The following is a 22,344-nucleotide window of genomic DNA, read 5'->3' on the forward strand; positions in this document are numbered from 1 at the left end:
ATGAAGAAGTTCGTCACGGATTTGGGTCTGGCAAACTATTATAATGAACTATCCTCTCTGTGCAATATTTCCAGGAAAGCTTTAAAGGAAAAGTGCATGACCTACCTGCATGAGTGCAGAACCACCACAGAAATTATAAAAATAATGGTGGCTGCCCATGAGCAAATTGTGATTTCCAGAAAAATGCAGCCATATGTTAAATTACAAATGAGTGACTATGAGAGGTTTTTATTGACTCGTTTTAGATGTAATTTGTTGTTTAGGTCACTTAGTTTCTGCGCTAGGAATGACTGGTCAAAAATTTTGATTAAGTGTCCTTGTGACAATTTGTCAGAACAATCAGATATACATATTCTTTTCTTCTGTAAATTTTACATAATTTCCAGACGAAGGTGGGTTGTTCCTTTATTGAAGACCATGGAAATAAATCGCTGTTGCCCTGCCTTTTTAGCTGTACAGAAACTTGACAATATTTTTACTATTGTATCAATTTCTTCGTTTTAAAAAAATGTTTTTCAATCACGGAAATCTATTGTGTCCTGAATTATGATGAACTGACTTTGGTGCTCTGGATGAATTTGTTATGTTTATTAACTGTGATTTTATTTGAACTTTTATGTTTATTGTGTTTTAATAACCGAATAAAGAATTGAATTGAATTGTATGCAAATGTATGCAAAAGAAAACCTGAAAAACAACATTGGAGGAAACCAAATAATGGAAAAACAATTTTAAGGAAGGACATTTTCTATGGAAACTTCAAAATATCAAAACCTAAAGTAAACGTCAAATGGATGGTCATTTTTAGGAAAATTCTAAAATTACATTAACCTTGTATGGAGTATAGGGCGACTGTGGGGTTTTTCGGTTCAGGATTGGGTAATGTTTAGGGTGATAAGGGTTTTTTAGGTTGTAGAAATACTTGGAATATGGCATAAAAAGGGGCTTTTAGGGGTTCAGAGATGGGTGGAGTGTAGGGGTGGTGAGGGGTTTTGCCATTCACGGATGAGTGGTGTTTAGGTGTGTGAGGTGTTTTTAGGTTTCAGGGATGGGTGGAGTGTAAGGGTGTTGAGGGGTTCTAAGGTTCATTGAAGGGCAGTTTATTGCCGGGGAGGGGTTTTAAGGCTCAATTATAGGCAGCGGCTGGGGAGGTGAGGAGTTATCAGGGTTCAGGATGGGGTGGAGTTTAAGGTGGTGAGTTTAGGTGCAGAAAGGTGTATTAGGATACAGGAATGAGTAGTTTAGGGTGATGTGAATTTCTTATGGATGGCTATTGTTTAAGGGCAGGGGGAGATTTTAAGGGTTTAAGGGTTCAGAAATGCGTGGAGGTGGGGCCAGTGAGAGATTTTTATGGCTCACAGATGGTGGATTGTTGGAGTAGAAAGGGCTTTTATGTTTCAGGAATTGGTGTGGTTTATTTGTGGTGAGAGGTTTTAGGGGGCATGGATGATGGTTTTAGGAGTTGTGAGGGTTCAGCAATGGATGACGTTTCCATGTGGTAAGTACTCAGCAAATTTAAAGCATCCAAAGGAATTGCATGAAAATTTAAATGTTATAAATATGAAATAAATGTCCCCTAAAGTAAAAAACTGAACTAAATATCTCTGAAAAAGTTCCTGAAAGTAAGACCGGCAACCATTGGATTTACACTGAAAAATAATCAATCAAAAGATAATTTCGACCAAGAAGGCATTCTATGAATTAGTTTCTTCAAAAAACTAAATGCCATTCATTCTGAAAATGTCCATTAAACAATGTAGATGGAATGGTTTCTCAGTAATTGTATTCCATGAAATACTTTTTCTATAGTATCACATACAGCATGTGGCGGACAAAACTTGGGAGGTAGAACTCTCTTCAGCAGAGGCCAGGTGTAGGGTTCAAAGCCTCAGGAGCTTGTTATGTCACAGTAGCTCACACAGGAGGCCTGCCAGCAAGCCCTATGAGGCACATCTGGTGGTCCAGGGTTCAAGGAGAAGGTCCAGTTCTTCTCCAAGCAGCAGGGCAGCCCTCTGATAGCAGCTCAGCAGTTCTCTGGGGATTCGGGCAGTCGTTCTGAAGTCTTCCATAGGTCCAGCAGTGCACTGAAGTGGTTTTCAAAGTGTCCAAGAGTTATACCTGGTGCCAGACTTTGAAGTGAGGAGACATCCTGGGCTACTCTCTCATCTGGTTCTGGGAAGTTGTTCTCTTTTACTGTCAAAGCTCCAAAACGGCTGGTATCAGGTTCCTTTGTGTGTGCTCGAGGCAAGCCCTTTGTGGTGTGAGTGAGGCAGGGACCAGCTTTACCTCAGCCATACTGCCAACATGTAGTTCAAATTTGCCTCACTTTGTGAGGGGAATAAACAAAGCCCAACAGCAGAGCCATTCACAGTCATGTGCCTCAGGACACTGGCAGAGACACAAATGGTTAGGACAGGAAAATGGCAAATTTAAAATTGGCATTTTCAGAATTCCAATTTAAAATCTGACTTTAGCATTAAAGAGGGTTTTAAATTGCAATTAATTTGAGTCTAAACATAACAACCCTACCTGCTTCAAATCAAAATGTAGCAAGTATTCAATGTAATAAGGCAACCCAATGTAAGTCTATGGAAGGGGTAGGCCTTACAGTAATGAAAAACAAATTTAGAAGTTTTTTTACTACCAGGATATGTAAAACCTAAAGTCACCTTTCTTACTTTCTAAATACAATGCAACCTGCCCTATGGGTATTTAGGGCCAGCCTTTGAGGTGACATATAAATTAAAAGAGAAGGATTACGCCTGGAAAGAAGTTTATTATGCCATGTCAAATTAGCAGTTTAAAACTGAACAACAGGCTGCAATGGCAAGCCTGAAACATGTTTTAAAAGACTACTTTAGTGGGTGGCACAATGAGTGCTTCAGGCACACTAATAGCATTTAATGTACACTCCACGTAGTACCATTTTACTAGGGGCTTACAAGTCAATCAAATATGCCAATCAAGTGTAGGCCAATTTTGCCATGTTTAAGGAAGTGACCACAAACACTTTAGCACTGGTTAGCCTGTGGTAAAATGCACAGAGTCTTAATGCCAACAAAAACTAATTTAGAAAACTGGCAGTGTGAAGGCCAAGAAGTCTGTGGGAAGACCACACTAAGGATGTCAGGTCTAACAATGTTGCCAGTTGCCATTCACTAGTAGTTTTCTTATCTTGCTTAACTTTAGTCAATAAAATAATCATATGGCTTCCAGTTAGCAGTTGTTTATCCATTGTTGCCCAATAAAAAGTGCTGTATATTGGAATTACCTCCTATATCTATTCTTTCAGTAATATAGTGACCTCTTTGACTAAAATACATCATGAGAATTTGAGTCCATAATCTTCTTGAATAAGTGTGTCCCTCCAGATTTGGAATGCCTGCAGTCTTCCGGCCACACACAGGCGCTTTGAGACGTTTCGGTTCATGTAACATTTTAAATAAGACTCAACCTATCCTAAGAGTACCAGAGACCTGGGGAGCCTGGCTATGTATGATCTGTAGAGTACAAAGAGCACCGCTGACCGAGTTAATGCGCCAAAGGTCTGCAGCTCTTTTTGAAAGCCTGTGGGTTGCTTTGTGTTCTCGTCCAATATGAAACTCATTAAAAACAGACATGCACTGCATCAGAACACACACTTCAGATTCCACCAATGACCTTTCAGAGCTTGCCCGCCGATCGTAGATACACCGTTGCCATTTCAGAACAGAAAGTGCACTTGCGTCAGACAACATTTGATTTCACATGGACCTATTGTAGCTTGAGAATTATCCCTGTTCCAAATAAATAATTCAGCCTACATACTCCGATCCAGCAGCGTATTTCTATTTGTGTCTCCAAACTAATAATAAAAACAAACCACCAAATAGCAACCTTCGCCCTACTTCAACAAGAAGCAAACATCAATTGTCTTTTTCTGGAATTGGTTTTAATACTACTGAAAAGAGCAGAATGTCATGGGTTTATGAAAAAAAATGTATCTCCTGCTTCTGCTGATGATATTAGATGTATTGTTTTCTGAACCTGACGGTGTTCGGTTAAAAAAATCGCATTGGCTGATAAAGCCACATAAACTAATCTCCTCATAGGACGAAGCACATGAAATTAGTTTTGAGCAATGGATTCACTTTCGAAAGTAAAGAGTATTTTATTTGGTTGAAAAACACAAATGACCCAGATAGATCTAGGGCCGACGCACTTCTTCTCAGCAAAGGTAATCGGATCTCTGACCCCAAGCTGTGCCAATTTACACTGATGCATAACATGCGGATGCACAGAGAAATACTTGCAGATTTAGCACTGAAAAAGGTGTAACTTCAAACAAACTATGAGGTCTTCATTGTCAAAACTGCAAAACTGTGTTGCACTTCGACGTGCAAATTACTATTTCAATGCTGAGGTGCAACTGGTTTTTGAACGTCACAGTAAAGCAATCCGAGGTCCGCCAAAAAGATCAACTTCATAGACATATTTGGAACTGGTACTTATTTTGGTGCTTCTTACAGCAGGTACGTGCTTACCACCCTCTTAAGGCGCACTGCTTCAAATGATGCGCTGAGCAAAATTATTTTCTCTGACCATGTATATGTATGTGGTGTTTATATGACACACGCCTCTCTAAAGTGCTGCAGAACGCAGTGCAGGGTCAAAGACATACTTACAATCGAAAAGTGAGTGGAGAGGTAGCTGGGCTCGGAGAGTGGAGGATGAGTGTTAAGTCATTGAGATGCATTGATCTTTAAAGACCAAAGCAGGGGCAGCTTCCCTATTTGAGCGGGGGAGCATCGGGCCCATACAGAAAAGTTCCAGGCCAAGTCGAAAAATAAAACAGTAATAAAGTTTATTTATTACCATTTTATTTTTCAGCAACCTACCTGTACCAAACTGAGTGACAGGATGGGGCAGGTACAGTGCTGCTGAGTGGCAGCAGGGTGCTGTGCGCTAAAGTTTAAAATGTGCATGTCTCTTTGGCAGTAGCGGCTCGTGGTGGGAAACTAATTTTATTGCAAGTGCTGCATTGCTAAGTGTGATGCAGCGTGCACATCGAAATTCGTTTTATTAATTTGTTTGTATACTTACCTCTGTGCGGCCGTATTCCGCAGTTTACTACCCTCCACCCTTCCCCTTTCCGCCCCATGTCAGCGACCGGCAGCACTCCCACCATGGGCCACTGCTGCTCTTTGGCTGGCCATCTTCTGACAGCCAGTCAGATAGGCACAATTTAAATTGCTTTGACCTAACTGTCTTAGACAGCTGGATTAGAGAAAGTACAGGCCTCCGGTGCTCTTGGGAGCACTAGTGAGGCCACTCCCTCCAATCCTGGTGCTGCTCTTATGCTGGTGAGAGCAGCGCCAGGACTGGTAAGGGGAGTTGGTTGGGTCCCGCGTTGGAGCCTGTCTTGAGAGAAGACCGAAGGTGGAGGACATAACACAGGAAGGTAAGTAAGTTTTATTTATTTAATAATATGGTACCCACTCCACCAACCTCGGAACATGCCAGCTGCCACTGGATCTATGTCGTCAACTTTTAAGTTAGATTGCAGTTTGGACATCCTTATGGATACGGGAATGCCGTCCAATAGTCTGAATTCTCAAATAGAGGAGGCCACATTGATTGTTTTTTTTATTTTGTGCAGTTCTTCATCTCCATTCCATTGTGCCTTGACTGTGGGTGCTGAGAGCCAAAAGAGTTGTGAGAGTGAAGTGGTGCTGGAACAATTTTCAAACTGGGGTGCTGACCATTAATGTTACATTACTTAAGTCAAAGGGTTGTGAAAAGTTCAATTCACACAAAGAATGAGTGTAACAAAGACATTCAGCAAGAAAGTGTTAAGAGTTTAGTATGTAGCCGGTGCAGCATTTTGGAGCACATTGTCACAAATATGTAATTTACACAGTAAAAATGTCTTCTGTGGGTGCATTCTTGGATACAGTGAAAACGTTTTGCTGATAGTTTTTTTATTATTTGCATCCAAAGACAACATAATGTTTACTGAAGATTGAAGACAGTTGCTTCTTTGCATTTCCCCATCCTTACCCTTTATACTACCTTGTTAACTTTTGATAAAATTAAATAAAATAAAAGCTGTCAAAACAAACCATGCTAGAAAAAAACATCTCTTGTTAGAACCACCATCTACTCAAATAAAGAGCTAACTCTATGTTTTGTATGTGTGATTGGCTGTACCAGTGAGTGAGCGGTTGCCTTAGGGGCTACATGGGTGGCTGACTGTATCAGTGTGAGAGAGAGTCAGTAAGTGCATGAGTGTAGGTGTGTTATCATAAGCATTGATGAGTGCCTGGGTGTGTTAGTGTATGCATCAGTATGCGCCTCCTGTGTTCGCAAATGCATCAGTATATGCCTGGGTGTATTACTGGATGCATTAATGTTTGACTGGATTTGTCAGTGTCTGCATTGTATTTGTATGTCCCTGCGTGTGTCAGTGTATGCATCAGTGTAAGCTTGGGTGGGTTATTAGATATATTAACCACATGGCTGCTGGGCGTTTCCCCCCCCCCCTGTGCTGGAAATTGCCATTTTAGTGGCACCATGACGAGCTCAGCTCATCATCAGCACACGACACCCGTGGGTGATGACGAGCTGAGCTCGTCATCAGCATCGAAAGGGTTAATGTTTGGCTGTCTGTGTCAGAGTCTGTGCTGCTGTATGCCTGGGTTTGTCAGTGTTTCCATTGGTATGAACCTGGGTGTGTCTGTGTATGTGGCAGTGTATGCCTGGGTGTGCTATTGGATGCATTAATGTTCGCCTGAATGTGGCAGTGTCTGCTTTGCTGTATGTCTGGGTGTGTCAGTGTCTGCATTGGTAAGTCTCTGGGTGTCTCAGTGTATGTGTCTGTATATTCCTAGGTGCCATATTGTTTGCATTAGTGTTTATAATGGTGTGTCAGTGTCTTCATTGCTGTATGCCTGGGTGTGCAGTGTTTGCATTGGTAACTCTCAGGTTGGCTCAGTGTGTGCATTAGTGTGTTGCTGGTTGTGTTATTGTGTTGTGTTTTATCTAGGATCCCGATCAATATTGTGACCTCATGCCCCTATACGGCTATAATCAATACATATCCCTATAATGGCATAACGATCAGAGCCATATTTCAGTAGCTCGTCTCTGCAGCTCATGACAGTCCATGACACAGCAGAAGCCACTTTCTTAGATTCCTAGATAGCACACCGAGTTCTTTTGACATCTCAAACCCCCCAGCAACCTGGGAAAGCCCTGTTTGCTTTGTTTGGATTAGTAATAGAACTCCTGCGAGCACTGTAAGAACGACCAGTTCTTAGTGACATCTTTATTGACGTCTTATGTCCAAAAACTTACGTCAAACTCAGCACCTTTCAGGTATAAATATACCAACGTTGCCTTAAGCAAGCACACGGTGGTGGTGAATACTGGAGCAAAGGCGGATCAATTGTCTTACTTGATACTAACACCTATCGTAATGAGTGCTTAAAACAACTTGGCATGAGGAATGCTTATCTCCCCCTGGATCATGATCCCACTGATGAGTTAAAACGTACCATCAAAATGATGGTGGAAGAGGCATTCTCAGAAGGATGGGTTACACAAGCCGAAGCCTCCTACCTGTGCACGGAACACCCAAAAATGCCATATTTTTATACCTTACCCAAGGTCCACAAAGTACAACGACCACCCCCAGGACGTCCAATAATATCGGGCATAGGGTCGGCCCTGGAACCTTTGTCCACATTCGTGGATCACTTTCTAAGACCGATGGTGCAAGAAATGCCCACGTATCTTAAAGATACGACAGATCTACTAAGACTACTACCGGACATTGAATTCAATATGAACACCGACCTTTTGGTCTCTTTTGATGTTGAGGCACTTTACACCTCCATCCCTCAGGACGAGACTTTGGATGTCATTCACCAACTGCTAGACTCCAGGGATTTAAACAGCATCACACCAGTCCAGTTTGTAATGGCCTGCGCCACATTGGCTATGAAACAAAACTCCTTTCAATTTGAAGAGCAGATTTATTTACAAATATCTGGAACTAGCATGGGGAGCGTTGATGCTCCCAGTCTAGCGAATTTATATGTTCACTCGTTTGAACAAGAACATATATTTAATGACCTGAATCCCTATGTCGATAACCTGAGGACCTGCAAAAGGTATATCAATGACATTTCTGTTACATGGAGGGGCACAAAAGAGAAATGCCTTGAATTCCTAGGATGGCTTAACACCAGAAATACCTATCTGAAATTCACCATAGAGATAGGTCAACACGAACTCGCCTTCCTTGACTTAATGATCATTGCCAAACCAGAGGGTCTACATACAGAGCTCTATAGAAAACCCACCTCTAGGAACTCACTTTTACTATTTGACAGCCACCATCCGAAATCAATGAAAGAGAACCTTTCTTTTGGACAGTTTGTACGGGTCCAAAGAAACTGTTCCACAACTACAGCATATAAAAAACACTCTAGTGTTTTGAGCACTCAATTGGTTGCCCGCAAGTACCCCCCAGACTAGTTAAACAGTCTATGAAACGAGCTATGAACAACAACCGGCTAGCTCTGTTGGAACCAAGACCACCTAAGGCCCCATTGGAACGAATGACTTTTGTTCATACTTTTGGCACCTTATCCAATAGAATCCAGAGTGTGGTCAGGAAACATTGGCCAATTTTGAACTCGGGACGTCTGACTCTTTCACGTCCCTTCTTCTCCTTCAAAAGGGGCCCTAACCTGAGGGATAGACTGGTACATTCCAGACCACTTGAAGAGCAACCAAGAGCTGTCGGGTCACTATGGAACCTGCCTCCGGTCACTGGACATCATCCCTGTGGTAATTGTCAGGTTTGTGCACAGACAACCAAATCTGTCGAGATTGACATTGGTACATCAAGACCCTGGAAGCAAGTGAGGTTTACCAACTGCAACAGTGATCACTTGATCTACCTGATCACTTGCCCCTGTGGATACAAATATGTGGGCATGACCACACGGAAAGTCCGTATAAGAATATCAGAACATAAAAGTACCATTCGATGTGCAAGACAGGCCACAAAATTAACCACCCATTTTTTAGAAGCCAAGCACTGCTCTACGGAGTTCCGATGGACCATATTAGAACAACCCTTTATTCCTTCACACACAGCGAACGTGGCAAAGTACCTATTGGTTAAAGAACAAAAATGGGTACTGAAGCTTAACACACACCGGGAGGGTCTAAATGATGACATTCCGTGGTCCACTTTGTAAATGTCCTCACTCATCAGACGATTCAATTCTGTGATGTTTCTAACCGTGAATCTGCCGTTTTTTAGTTTTGTCATTCTATTTAAAAACTATGATTCTGTCAATGCAACCTGTTATCCTGGTTTACGATAAATATTACTTCCCGACTGAGCAATATGCCCATTTTTGCCCCTACAGAACGTCAGGTCTTAGTTAACATCGAGTCCGTGAGACGACCCATATATCCCTATGTAAAGTACTCAGGACATCACAAGATACGAATATAGAAACATCACACGTGGTTTTCTTACATACTCAGCTACATCGTTTGCGCTCCACATAACCTTTTGACAACAATCCAATACTTGTAACCTAGGCAACACCATTAAATAACACATCTTTTTGAGACCGGCAGCGTCACTTAACATCCCTATCTCATGTGACCTGTCCGCCTATTACGATTGATGTTCGAAAAAGGTGCTCCAATAGGAAAGGCTGATAGCAAACTAGCGCGTGAGGAGCCAATGGCATCGCTTAACCGCGTACACCACGTGACCCCGCTGCCAATGGGAGAACGCCTGATAAACAGTTCTGCTCCTGCCGTTCGGTACCTCCCCAGTCGGCTAGGACGCTGGCTACGGAGCACTGACGGACAGGTTAGAGGGGCTTTATGATTCAGGGGCATAGAATTTTCACCTTCGTTTTCACCATGCCCGCTGTTGTACGCTTGTTTCAAGGGGCGATAGCACCAACCTACGCCTCGTAAGATTTAGCCACTTAACGCTAACAAGCCGGATTACTATCTATCGGCTTGAGGTTTGCTTTCTTTCGGTCAATAAGAGGAGGAAAGTGTATGGAAGTTGTTTTTGCACACTATGTAAACATGTTTTTTACATGTTTTTTAGAGCGGTGCTTCACTATTCCCCTGAGCCACTGCCAGGTGGGGTGAGGCTATCCTACCTTACAGATTAAGGTAAGATATTTATAATGTTTGGATCGTAATATTTATTTCCAAATATAATAAAACTGACCCTCTGTCAAAAATAGAGCGTGTGTCAACATCAGTTAGATGTGACATAATTGTTGATCCATAGATCATGGACTAACATAGGAGTTCTAGGGGTGTTGATAGCCTTATCTGACACTCACTTTCTTTCCTTTACTCCACAGTGAACAACACTAACTGTAATGGCATTTGGATCTTACAGGTGACTTTTTGCACTTGTTCTCCTCACATTTCTTGTTGTCACTTTTTATTTTCTTCACTTCCGTGCAGTAGCACCAGTTTTATTTTCTTGGTCCTGATGAAAGCAAGGACGCAATAGTCCAACTTTGCTGGAACATTTTGACCTGACTTCACCTTAGATGGTCTACCTCACTTGACTGTATCAGGATAAACTTTTTAACCTTGGTATATCGAGCATCCATTGAATAAAGGTTGTTCTGTGCTCTCTAAACTAATTTTAGCACACTTTTTGTTTTCTTTGTTCTTCACTCACAGTTTCTTGCACTGCACACCCCAGTCCCATGATTTCTCTCCACTCTTCCCATTTGAGTGGTAGACCACACTGTAATTTGGCACAGCAAAGGAGACTTCTTAACCACCAGGTCTCCTTTTGACTGTAATACAAACATTCTCAGACGGGTGGTCCGGATAAATCCCAAATGATGAAGGGCGGATCCGAGTGGGGACTGATGGGTATTTTCCTCATCCACTTGAGATGTTTTGTGTACAACATGCTGTTCTCTAGTTAACCTAGGGACTGTTGACTGTTGGGTGGGTATCCAATACCTTTGAACTCTTCTCTTCATTGAAGACCCTCTGATACTTGTTGTAATTGTCGAATACTGGAGCAGAACAGCTGTCCCCTTGCAGAGAGCCCAGCAGATGCGAGAAACCCACGGACGCTGCCCCTCCTCCTTGACGCGCTGAGAAAGACGCTGTCTTTTCTCCTGCTGAGAAAATCCAGCTCCGGAGTTTCCAGCCTACCCTTGCGGGTGACTGGGATATCGGGTCCTGAGAGGAGATACCAGACCTCCTGCATTTTATTCCAGAGGTACAGTGCTGACTAAACACTTAGAAAGAATTCTTGAAACAAACTCTTGGCAAAACCAACTTAACTCAAACTGCTACTTACTTACTCCCTCCCATGTATTAGGCTTAGGTCAGGTACACCGGGGTAGGCGTAGTTAGAAGCACCAGTTAAGGTCATTAGCTAATATATATATGAATGTATATATTCTATTCATTTTACTATCTTATGGCTAAGAAACCATATCAATGCTTTTACAGTATTATTTCGTAATACTCCTTTTACTGTACACACTTTTCATAATAACAAGTTTTGCAATTGTGGCAATTCATTTCTCTTGCATGAGAAGGAAGACTGCTCAATAAACAATATCTTTTATTGAAAACGCCTGTCTCTCTATTCTCTGCATCCTGGTGAAAGTAAATCTGCACAACTGCTGAGTGAAATAGCTGTCTATTGTTTCACATGACTCTAGAGATTGATTCTTATTCTGAGGAGCAAAGTTGTCATGTCAATGCGGTTGTCGGAAGCTGAATCCCTTCTTGTCTGAAGCCTGGGTAGCTGATCACTTCCTATTCGGTCAAGAAAGTTTCCAGTGACCTCTGAGCTAGCTGGCGCAAACCTAAATTAAGTCTAACATAGTCAGTAGAGACCTAGAAGACCGCAGTCCTACGTCTACACTGCTGTTTATGTTATTCCAATGCGCTGGGCCTATAGGGAAAATAAGAACTACACTACAATTGGATACACTACTGTTTGGCTGGGTGTGTCAGTATCTGCATTGCTGTATGCCTGGGTGTGTCAGTGTCTGCATTGCTACATTTCTAGGTGTCTGTTAGACCTGGCATTATTGGCTTGAGTCTCCCTTCCATTTTTACGTATTGCCTCCCCTGTTTTGATATGTTTGTGCTGGTTATATGATTTGGGCACTCTGCCACTTCTTTTCAGTGCCACAGTGCAAGAGATCCCTATGTTAAATTGATGTATTAATTGGTGATTCCATGATTGGGTTATTTGATTTACTTGTCAGGACTTTCAAATCAAATTCTGCTGTTGGGCTTGCAGCACTGGTTGTGCCACCCACAGAAGCAGCTTGTAAAGCGTGTCTTAGGCCTGCCTTTGAAGGCATTTATGCAGTCTGTGACTGCCATGTAGACTTGGCCAAGTGCACCCACTTGCCAGTCCCTGAGCCTTCCCTTTGCTTCATATCAGACACCCCTATGGTAGGCCCAAGGGCAGGGAGCATTGTAAGTATAAGGTAGGACATGCTCTGGTGTGTGTAGCTTGTCCTAATAGTGAATTAGAGCGATTTTTGTTTTTCACTATTGCAAGGCTATCTGTTCTCCATAGGCAAGAATGGGCAGTTAGATTATTACATTCTGATAATCCTAACTGACTCAGGGAACATGGTAGACATTCAAATTCAGTATGCCTGAACTCAGAATGATAAAATACATAATTTAGTAAAGTTGGTTTTAACATTCTATGTTTGAAAATACCACTTTTAGAAAGTAGATATTTTCTTGCCTAATTGTCCAGGCCAGTTTGTGAGTGACAGGGCTGGGGGATTCCAGGAGAGAGGCCGGGGCAGCCCAGTGGTGAATTGAGAGATTTGCATCTAGATGGGAGGGAGGAGTTGCACCTGGGACCTGAATAGGGTTGTTCCTTCCCTCTACAATGCTGGCTCCACCTCCTGTGGTGTGTATGATGCCTCTGCCCTGCACTGTGAAAGGAGAGAAGGAATCATGTCAACAAAGTGCTCCAGGGCTGTGCCTTCCCTCCCCTGTGCTGGCTCCACCTCCTGTGGGGTGTCTGATGTCTCTGCCCTGTAGAGTGAAAGGAAGGAAGGAGTCATGTAAACAAAGTGCTCAGAAACTGGTTTAGACTAGGCAGAGGCCCCTCTGCCTTCAGATAACAAAGGATTTGGGGGTATAAATATTGGGACCCAGTCCCAAGAACTTTAGATCACTTCCGGGAACAAGAAACCTTTTGCCAAGGAGAAGAACCAAGGAAGCTGCAGGAGTTTGGACTGCCCCTCTGCTAGTGTGCTGTTTGCTGGGTTGGCCTGCAGTGGTTGCTTCATTGCCAATGAAAGGAGAAGGAACTTTCATTATCTACAGAATATTCTCCAAGGCCTTGAACTGTGCTTGCCTCCTGCTGACGTCTCAGGAACCAAATACCTCATCTCCAGCACCTCTCTGAATTTCCTTTCTGGGAATTCTACCTCCAGACATTTGTGTGTCGCTGGTAGCTGGAAGTGCGATGCATTGAGAGGAAGCATGTCGCCGCCACAGCTGAGATCGTGTGTGCCTGGCTGTGTTATTGGATGCATTAGCATTTTGCTGGCTCTGCCAGTGTCTGTATTTCTGTATGCCTGGGTGTGTGAGTGTCTGTATTGGTAAATCCCTGCATGTGTCAGTGTGTACATGGGTGTGTTATTGGAGGTGTTCATGTCTGGCTGGATGTGTCAGTGCCTGTAGCAGTGTGTAATTGGGTGAGTCACTGACTGTATCAATGTGTGTATCAGTAGAATGCATGTGGCTGGGTGTGAGTTGTTGTACTGATGTGTGCTTAGGTGTGTCAGTAACCATAGCAGTCTGTTCCTGGGTGTGCATCCTGAAAATCTAAAGATATGTAACAACAGTGCAAGAATTCATTTTTAAAGTACATTACCCAAATGCATGGTGACATTGATCTGCATAAAAAGAACAAAACAGCACTATTTATGAGTTTTACAATATTATAATTACAAAAGTGACTTACAATTTCAACATGGCATAAACACATACTTTTAAGAAATAAATAGACATTTCCAATACTGTAAAAGTATGTATTAATATAAATAAACATTTAATTTCCCATGTTCCACTGTTCTCAGCTTCTTTACTCATACACCATAAACAATGTACTTTTCAAGTCAAGCAGACATCATTGAACAGTGGGGAAATTATTAATTTACAAAAAAACAAATAAACAGAACACAACTAATTTAACATTTTACAAATATAGTTTTCTAATAAATCACTTCAAAAAAATGCATGTACACCTCTCCATCAGCCCTAAAAAAGTGATGTTAGACTGCACTTTACTATACCTTCTGGGAAAAAGATGGTAAAAGCTAAATATGTTTTATCAAGCTTTTGACTCAGCTCAATTAATTTTCTGTCACTTTTAATGCTTCATCAAAGATTCAACAAAAATGTATATCTCAAGGTGTCAAATACTGCATAGGCTCCGTCCTCTTTATTGAAGAAATATATATTTTTTAACTCATCTTCTTGTGCCCACTCATAGCTAACGCATTTTATTCATGAGGACTACTTCAGGGCTTTCCGATTTACTCTTGAAAACACAATTTAATGCAAGGGCGTTCGAGTATCTTATTAAAGGTGCCACACGTATCAGTCTTTCTTTTCCCTTTAACTGGAATGTTATCAGTTTTCATTTTTATTCCCTCCAGCTTTATAAGTTAGCAAGCTTCCATCCATAAATTAAAATATTCAGTGTATGATCAACTCCATTCCCAATGTTAGACAATCAGTTCAAGATGAATTAATCTTTCACTTCACCTCACATCAGGTCAGTTTCTCCTGAGGTTGAAAGCATGATGGTTCTGTTTTCAACAAACTCTCCCCGCTGGATTCACCACCTGGCAAAATATGTGCGGTGTTATTTTTGTGACATATTTGTAAACATCAACCTAGGCAATCGTAACTGCTTGTCTTAGACAGTAATTTAAGGGCAAAAGACCATTCCCGAAGATGAAATTACAGTTTTTATTGTCAACACATCAGTGAGTTATCAACAGACAAATAAAATCAGTGATTTAATAAACCAAGCGTTAAAAATAGTTCAAAGAACTATACATCAAATGTCAACATAAAAAACAATAAATATACAAAGGAAAAAGGGGAAAACCTAACAGGGTATAAAAGAGAAATATATGTGGCACAATAATAAATAATCGACGCGCGTTTCGGCGACCAGCGCCTTCTTTAGGAAAAGCCACTCGATTACCTAAACAATAAACAACATACACTTCAAGTTAAAATCAAGAAAAAAACATGTCATTCACCAAAAAATAATCATGGTCATATTTCATCTTTCAGATGTCGTTATGCTCAATTACAATGCAACATATGACATAAAAACTAATATATCAACATTTATGAAAATTGGTCAAGGGCCCATCTGTGGACAAGTGTAACTCATAAATACACATAAGTTCAAATTATGGATTTCTGTGCTCATTTAGAAAAGGAACCAGCCATTTGTCTGTTGATAACTCACGGATGTGTTGACAATAAAAACTGTAATTTCATCTTCGGGAATGGTGTTTTGCCCTTAAATTACTGTCTAAGACAAGCAGTTACGATTGCCTAGGTTGATGTTTATATATATGTATATTTCCCTGACCTAGAAGTTGAAATATATTTTTTGCTCTGGGGGTCCTTGTTTGATACACCGTTATTTTTGTGGCATACAGTTACCCAGCAGCACTGCAAAGAAAAATATTCATATGGTGCAAGATCCAATTGAAAGCAGTTAAAAGCAATTTATGAAAGAGTGCACTACTGAATTATGCATGAGAAACTAGGTACACCAGAATATTCCCTTTCTAGAGCACCCTTGGGTGAACATTCATCAGCTGCGGTCATCAGAATACTTCAACCTGGGAATATTTGAGTGAGATATTTACCCACTGTGTGAAATGCCACAAGTTTGTTACTGCACAAATGTCTTTTGTGGCTCCATTTTCCCTACTAGTGTATCTGTGTGAATGACTGAATAGATGTGTGAGTACATGTATAATTACCTGAATGGGTGTGTTTGTGACCCTAACATTAACTTAATAATGAATATATATTTATAACTTTACAAGTATATTTTTTTAACATATTACAATATAATCTAAGCCAAAAAATTAACAAACAAATATAACATAATGTATTTAACCCCTTCGATGCTCATGACGAGCTCAGCTCGTCATGAGGCACAGTGGAGCTGTGCTGATGATGAGCTGAGCTCGTCATGAACAATGGGTAAACATCAAAGGTCAGCACAGGAGAAAAATATCCCTAGCAGCCAAGGTGTTAAATATTTACAAATACAGAAACATACTGAAGTTGAACTTTACAAGAAAAAGTAGCACTATAGGAAAATAGGAGATATTAGTGTCCTGCTAATAACTTTGGCATGGTTTGACAAATCTTCACGGAATTTTCAAAACTAGCAGTCAAGATAGTTCCGCTGGTGTCTGGAAAGTTGTGGGGTGATTTGTGAAGCTGGTACAGAGAAAAACAGAGGGACCCAAAGTGTTTTTTCCCCATGCAATGTCCATGGGGATATTGCAAGTTTTAGACACCATTACAGCTCAAACCCTTGAATGGAGTTGCACCAAATTATTTTACAGTAGCTATCTACTATATTCAAAAGAGATTATGGGGATGTCATTGAACTGTATACCACAAATAACCTAAGAGAACTCAAAGAAGTGTCTGAAGAAAAGGTTCCCCAAGTTTCTTCTTCTCAGTCCATTTTGAAAATAAAGAAAAAGTATAACACTGTTATAAACACCTTCTTAAAAACAACAGCCCTTTTAATAAATATTTGAAAACTACCCAACAAAATCCTCCCAGTAGTAGGCACACAGTTTTTGACTTACACTGAATTAAAACCTGCACTCTTCTGGGGTTAGTTCATACTTACTGACAAAGACCTCCTTTATAGTGGGATATCTCAACCTCCCCACCTTTTCTAAAGCTAGCATGTTGTGCGTCCCATCACCATATGCTCTTACTTATGCTGCTCTAGTTAAAATCACTACGCAAACAAATGATGGATGGAATTCTGAATAAATCAATCATTTACCACCAGTCAAGAGATCTGGTTAAAATCACAGCATTCTTTTCATCTCTCAATTTTGTTACACCACTTCTAAATAGTCAGAATTCTTTTAACCCTTTTCATGCTTCCTGCGAAGAGGCCTCATTTATTTGTTTTTTTCAACGACTCAGTGGAGACTGTCATCAGTGATGTCATTTGAGATGTCGTCAGTGATGTCACTGACCAAGTAATGAATGATGTAATATGCGGTGGGTGATAAGAAGTGCATTGCGGGGGCCTAAGTTATAGTTAGCTCAGCTAACTATCACTGATTATTGCTGAATTTGTATGGTCTTGTACATATGAAAGTTGAGGATAACTATAACACCGTTGTAACTTTCGTTTTTTTCAGTATCTATATATATATATTTTCCTAAAAGGAAAAAAGAGCACACAATAGCTGAACACAAAGGGGTTCATCAAATGCCATGACTGCAAGGTGTGCCAAATGTCAAAACCTACAACTGAAATCAAGCTAGCAAATAATAAAAAATGGCAATTCAAAGAATTAATTTTGTGCAAAAGCCAATTTACGGTATATGTCATAGAATGTCCATGTCAATTGAAGTATGTTGGGAGCATAATTTGTGAACCCAAAAAGTGTATACTAGAACATGTTTGAGCAATATCTAATAAGGACAAAGCAAATGCAGTAGCAAAAAACCTGGAACAAGCACACATGAGCAATTGGAAACTTTTGAAATGTTATGGTACAGAAACAGTCCCACTGAATGAAAGAGGTGGAAATAGAGAAAAAAGTCTACACCAGAAAGAATCATGCCACATTATCAACCTCAGGACATTGACACTGAATGGCCTTAATCAAAGTGAGGAACTGTACAGGCATCTCTGAAAAAATAGGCAAAAAGAAGAACTACAAATAAGTATATAGAGTTCCGATTCACTCCTCATGACTTCTGATATTGAATGTTTATATGTGCCATCAAATAGATGAAATAAAACAATCTTGATAAGATAGGGTAGGTAGATACATACAGTAGCGCCATCCCACTAGAGGGAATTCCTTCTCTTCGCCGTAATCACTCAAATCATGGTGGACCCGACCTACAGGAGAACTGGACATTTTGTGGATTTTTAGAGACCTGCCACAGCTGAGTGATATAGATATAGCTTTGCTGGCAAAGGAGATATCAGAGGGAAAGATTAGGTCCCAATTGAAGAAGATGGCAAGAAATAAGGCTTCCGGACCCGACGGACACCCGATAGAGGTTTACAAGGACAGTGTTGAAGAAATTTTAGACCCATTACAGAAACTATTTAATAAAATATTCATTCAGGGAGAACGAATACCGTCTTCTTGGCTAGATGCCACAATTTCCTTAATAGCGAAACCAAATAAAGATCCTGAAAGAATAGAGTCGTATCGCCCCATCTCACTCTTAAATTCCGATTTAAAAATATATTCCGGTATCCTGGCAACCAGACTCGCTAAAGCCATAAAATCTATCATCCATTCAGACCAGAGGGGATTTATTCCTGGCCGCCAATTAAATGAACTTACCTTCCAAGTAATTGGTGCTATAGACTTTGCAATAGAGAAGAAGAAGCCGCTCGCCATTGTTGCAATAGATTCAGCCAAAGCGTTCGACCAAGTGAACTGGCCTTTTCTATGGAAAGCGATGGTGAAATTTGGCTTCCCAGAGATCTTTGTTAAAGGAGTTGAAACCTTATATAGGGGCACGAGAGCTAAGATCTTGGTAAACGGTGGTTTGTCCGACTGGTTGAACATTTGCAGAGGGACAAGGCAAGGATGCCCCTTGTCTCCACTCTTGTTCGATATATATATTGAGCCTTTTGTTTGTTCCCTAAGACAGGATCCAATAATTAAACCATTTAAAATAGGAGATTTAACAATTAAGACAGCTCTATACACAGATGATCTTCTTCTTTATACTTCAAATCGCTAGAAGCAATACCAAGATTATTTAAACTAGCTGAGGACTTTGGTACAGTATCTGGGTATAGTATCAACAGAGACCAAAACTGATATTATGTGCTGGAATAATCCTGTCCCTATCCCAGAAGCTAAATCCAAGATTAGATATTTGGGTATTCAACTTACTCAAAAACTGGAAGATACTCCCAAGACCAGCTGGGAAGTTGTAATAAAAGAGGTTAAAAAACTCCTGTCTAGATGGAACACCCTGCCTTTAAACATCTATGGCAGAGTGAATTTAATTAAAATGATAATCTTAACAAAGGTAACGTTTCTCTTTAACTCCATCCCCTTAGTATTTAATAAAAAAGATATTCTTAACTTGCAAGGTAGGATAGGCTCTTACATTTGGGCGACAAAATCTCCCAGGATAGCTTGGAAGAAGTTAAGGAGAGGATTAAAACTCGGTGGTTTGGCATTCCCAGATTTACTTCTTTATTGCTATGCCTTCCAATTCAAAAATGTTAGACTTTTAGCCAATAAGCAGGATTTTACTTCCCATGGTATACTCTTTCAGGCTATGCTACTAGACCTCCCACATAGTGCAGATTTCTTTTTGTTTAAGTTTGGAGACCAAAACTTTTTAAAAAAGGTTCGACTGAAGCTTCTGAAGGCAGCCCTAGATAATTGACTACAGATCTGTAAGATGTTAGGTATTCACTATTATCACTCACAAGCCCCAATTTGGGACTCCCCCGGCACCCCGGACTGTTTGATGGACCAATTAGCTCTTCCATTGAGGAGAGCCGGTCTCTCAAAATGGGGGGACCTTTGTGATGCCTCAACAGCATTAAATTGGGAAGTCCTAGTGAGTTTAACCCGGGACACTCTTACGAGATTTAAGTTTTATCAATTGTCGGCCTGGTGGGGAAGCCAAACTTGGAATATAGAAGATGAGAACCCCCTGTTAGATTTAATAAGTGGCAATACAGGAAGGAAAGGAGAGACTGCTCAATGGTATAAAATCTTGCTGGAAAGTAAGGATAATTTGGAAACAGATATTAGTAAATTATGGGACCCCTCCACGGTTCAGATCTCAGATAATTTAGTGGAACTTTGTGTAGACTCTTTTTCTATGTCTCAAAAAATTATTAAACCTTCAAATTTAAGAAGAAATCATTTATTTACAATGTACAGGGCTTATTGGACTCCAGCGAAACTTTCTAAGATGTCAGCAGTTCAATACTCTTGCCCCAGATGTAAGTCTCAAGAAGCTAGGACATACATATGTTTGTCGAATGTCCTGAAATATGTAACTTCTGGGGACAAGTGTGTGGTTTTTTGGAAGAGGTACTTTCATCTTCACTCATATGTACCCCTAGATTAGTTTTCTTCGGTCTCCCATCTGTTTATGATATTAATAGCAATATATCACAGTTTATTTCTTATGTAATAGTCATCGCTAGAAGAGAGATCTGTAAAGAGTGGAAGTCGGAACTCCCTCCAAAATTTGCAGACTGCCTTAAAAACATCATGGCGGTGAGTAGATTGGATACACTATGTGGGGGTGAGAAGTCTGTTAATTTGTGGTCGGCCTTGAATATATGGAGTGAGAAATAAACTAATAGTCCAATGATTATGCCAGAGGTCTTGTGGTCCTGTCCTTCCTAAGTAGCAAGTACCATCACGAGAGGAAGTTGGACGGGTAACAGCCCTACCTCTGGGCAATCTTCATTGGCTATCCACAAACACAAGGGTTGGACAGGAAGGTTTGTGTCAGTGGCCTGAAGAACGCCTATCTAGAGCAATCATCTACTGGTGGCATATATGAGGACAAAAAAAAAAAGAAAAAAAAAATCATGGTGGACCCAACGTGTATATAAATATTTTTTAAAGTCCTCTTGTGGATGTAAAAATATTGAATTATGATTGCACTGCAACAAAAATATTTTTTCACAATTATGATTTGTTTTCCCCAATCCCTAATTTTCACATCTATATAATTTTTGCACAAATCAAGCACTAAAATGTTACTATAGATTTGCATTGTTTTGATGGACTACAAATCCCAGAATTCTTAGAGTCGCCCAATAGACTTGAAAGGAAATGACATATTCTGGTTTGAAAAAAAAGTATTTGAACTATGAGGGTTTGGCTGCAAAGCATGATTGTGAACAAGGTCTTGTGTCAAGACCGAAACGCATTGATCTGTAGCTTTCACTAATAATGAGCTGAATATTTGAACAAAACAAAAACGAATTGATGGAAGTGTGGACTGCGACCCTGTTCCTTACTGAGAGAAGTTTGTTTGGTAATTAATGGTCTGGTTCAAACCATGAGGATCCCGCACTGGTCCTGAGCACCGAGAACCTGACTAAAGGAGCCAGCTGTGGTTAATTTTTCAAGTCGGATCGGTGCCCGTCGGCAGGACGGACAAAAAATACACTCGCTCATGCTGGATACAGTGAACACATCAGCCTTCAACCGGAGAGTCGCGGTAAGTAAGCATGGGCGAATTTTGGGAAACTCGCGTTCGCGAATTTTGCGGATTTGCGAACTCGCAATCCGCAAAATCCGCGAATTCGCGGATTTTTTTTTGTGTGTTCGCGCGTGTTTCTGCCAGTTCGCGAGGGTTTTTACAATTTCGCAATTTGCGAACTTACCTGTCGGGTCGCAAGTTTTGTGAACTTGTTGTTTCTACGTGTCCAGCCTGTTTGGGACACTCTTCTTCATCACTGCCACTCTCTGTCACCACTGCCACTCTCTGACTACTCATGCCACCCTCTGGCCCACCCATGCCACCCTCTGTTTCATCACCACACCCTCTGGTTGTCCAGTGTACATTATTTTCGGCAAAGCAAAGCACACCTTCCCTGCCTCAAGTGACCTGAATTAATTTGGGGCTGATTAATGTGTCACAGAATATTTTTTTAGCTGGCACCTGCTTCCTTAGTGCTTCCTGATTAGTGATCTTTTGCACTTGCTAAGTGCTTTCATTGTTGCAAAATTAGTTACAACACCTGCCCTGCCCCAACTGACAATAATGAATTAGGGGCTGATTAATGGATTTTAACTTCCAGCCCGGCTCCTGCTTGTCTCCCTTAGCTGTAATTCAGGACCTTTGTGGCATATGTGTAACTATTCTGAGGTTCAGAGCAGGGTCACATAATAGTTGCAACTGGCAACTGAACTCTGGAGGGGCCCCTCAGGAAGCACTACAGGAAATGGCTACTAATGATGAGCCTGAACTTTTGAATCTGGTAAGTAGTTTCAGTTTTGCTAAGATCGTATTTCTGCAATT

This window comes from Lissotriton vulgaris, chromosome 5, assembly GCF_964263255.1.
Source record: "Lissotriton vulgaris chromosome 5, aLisVul1.2, whole genome shotgun sequence".
In the NCBI taxonomy this organism is placed as follows: domain Eukaryota; kingdom Metazoa; phylum Chordata; class Amphibia; order Caudata; family Salamandridae; genus Lissotriton; species Lissotriton vulgaris.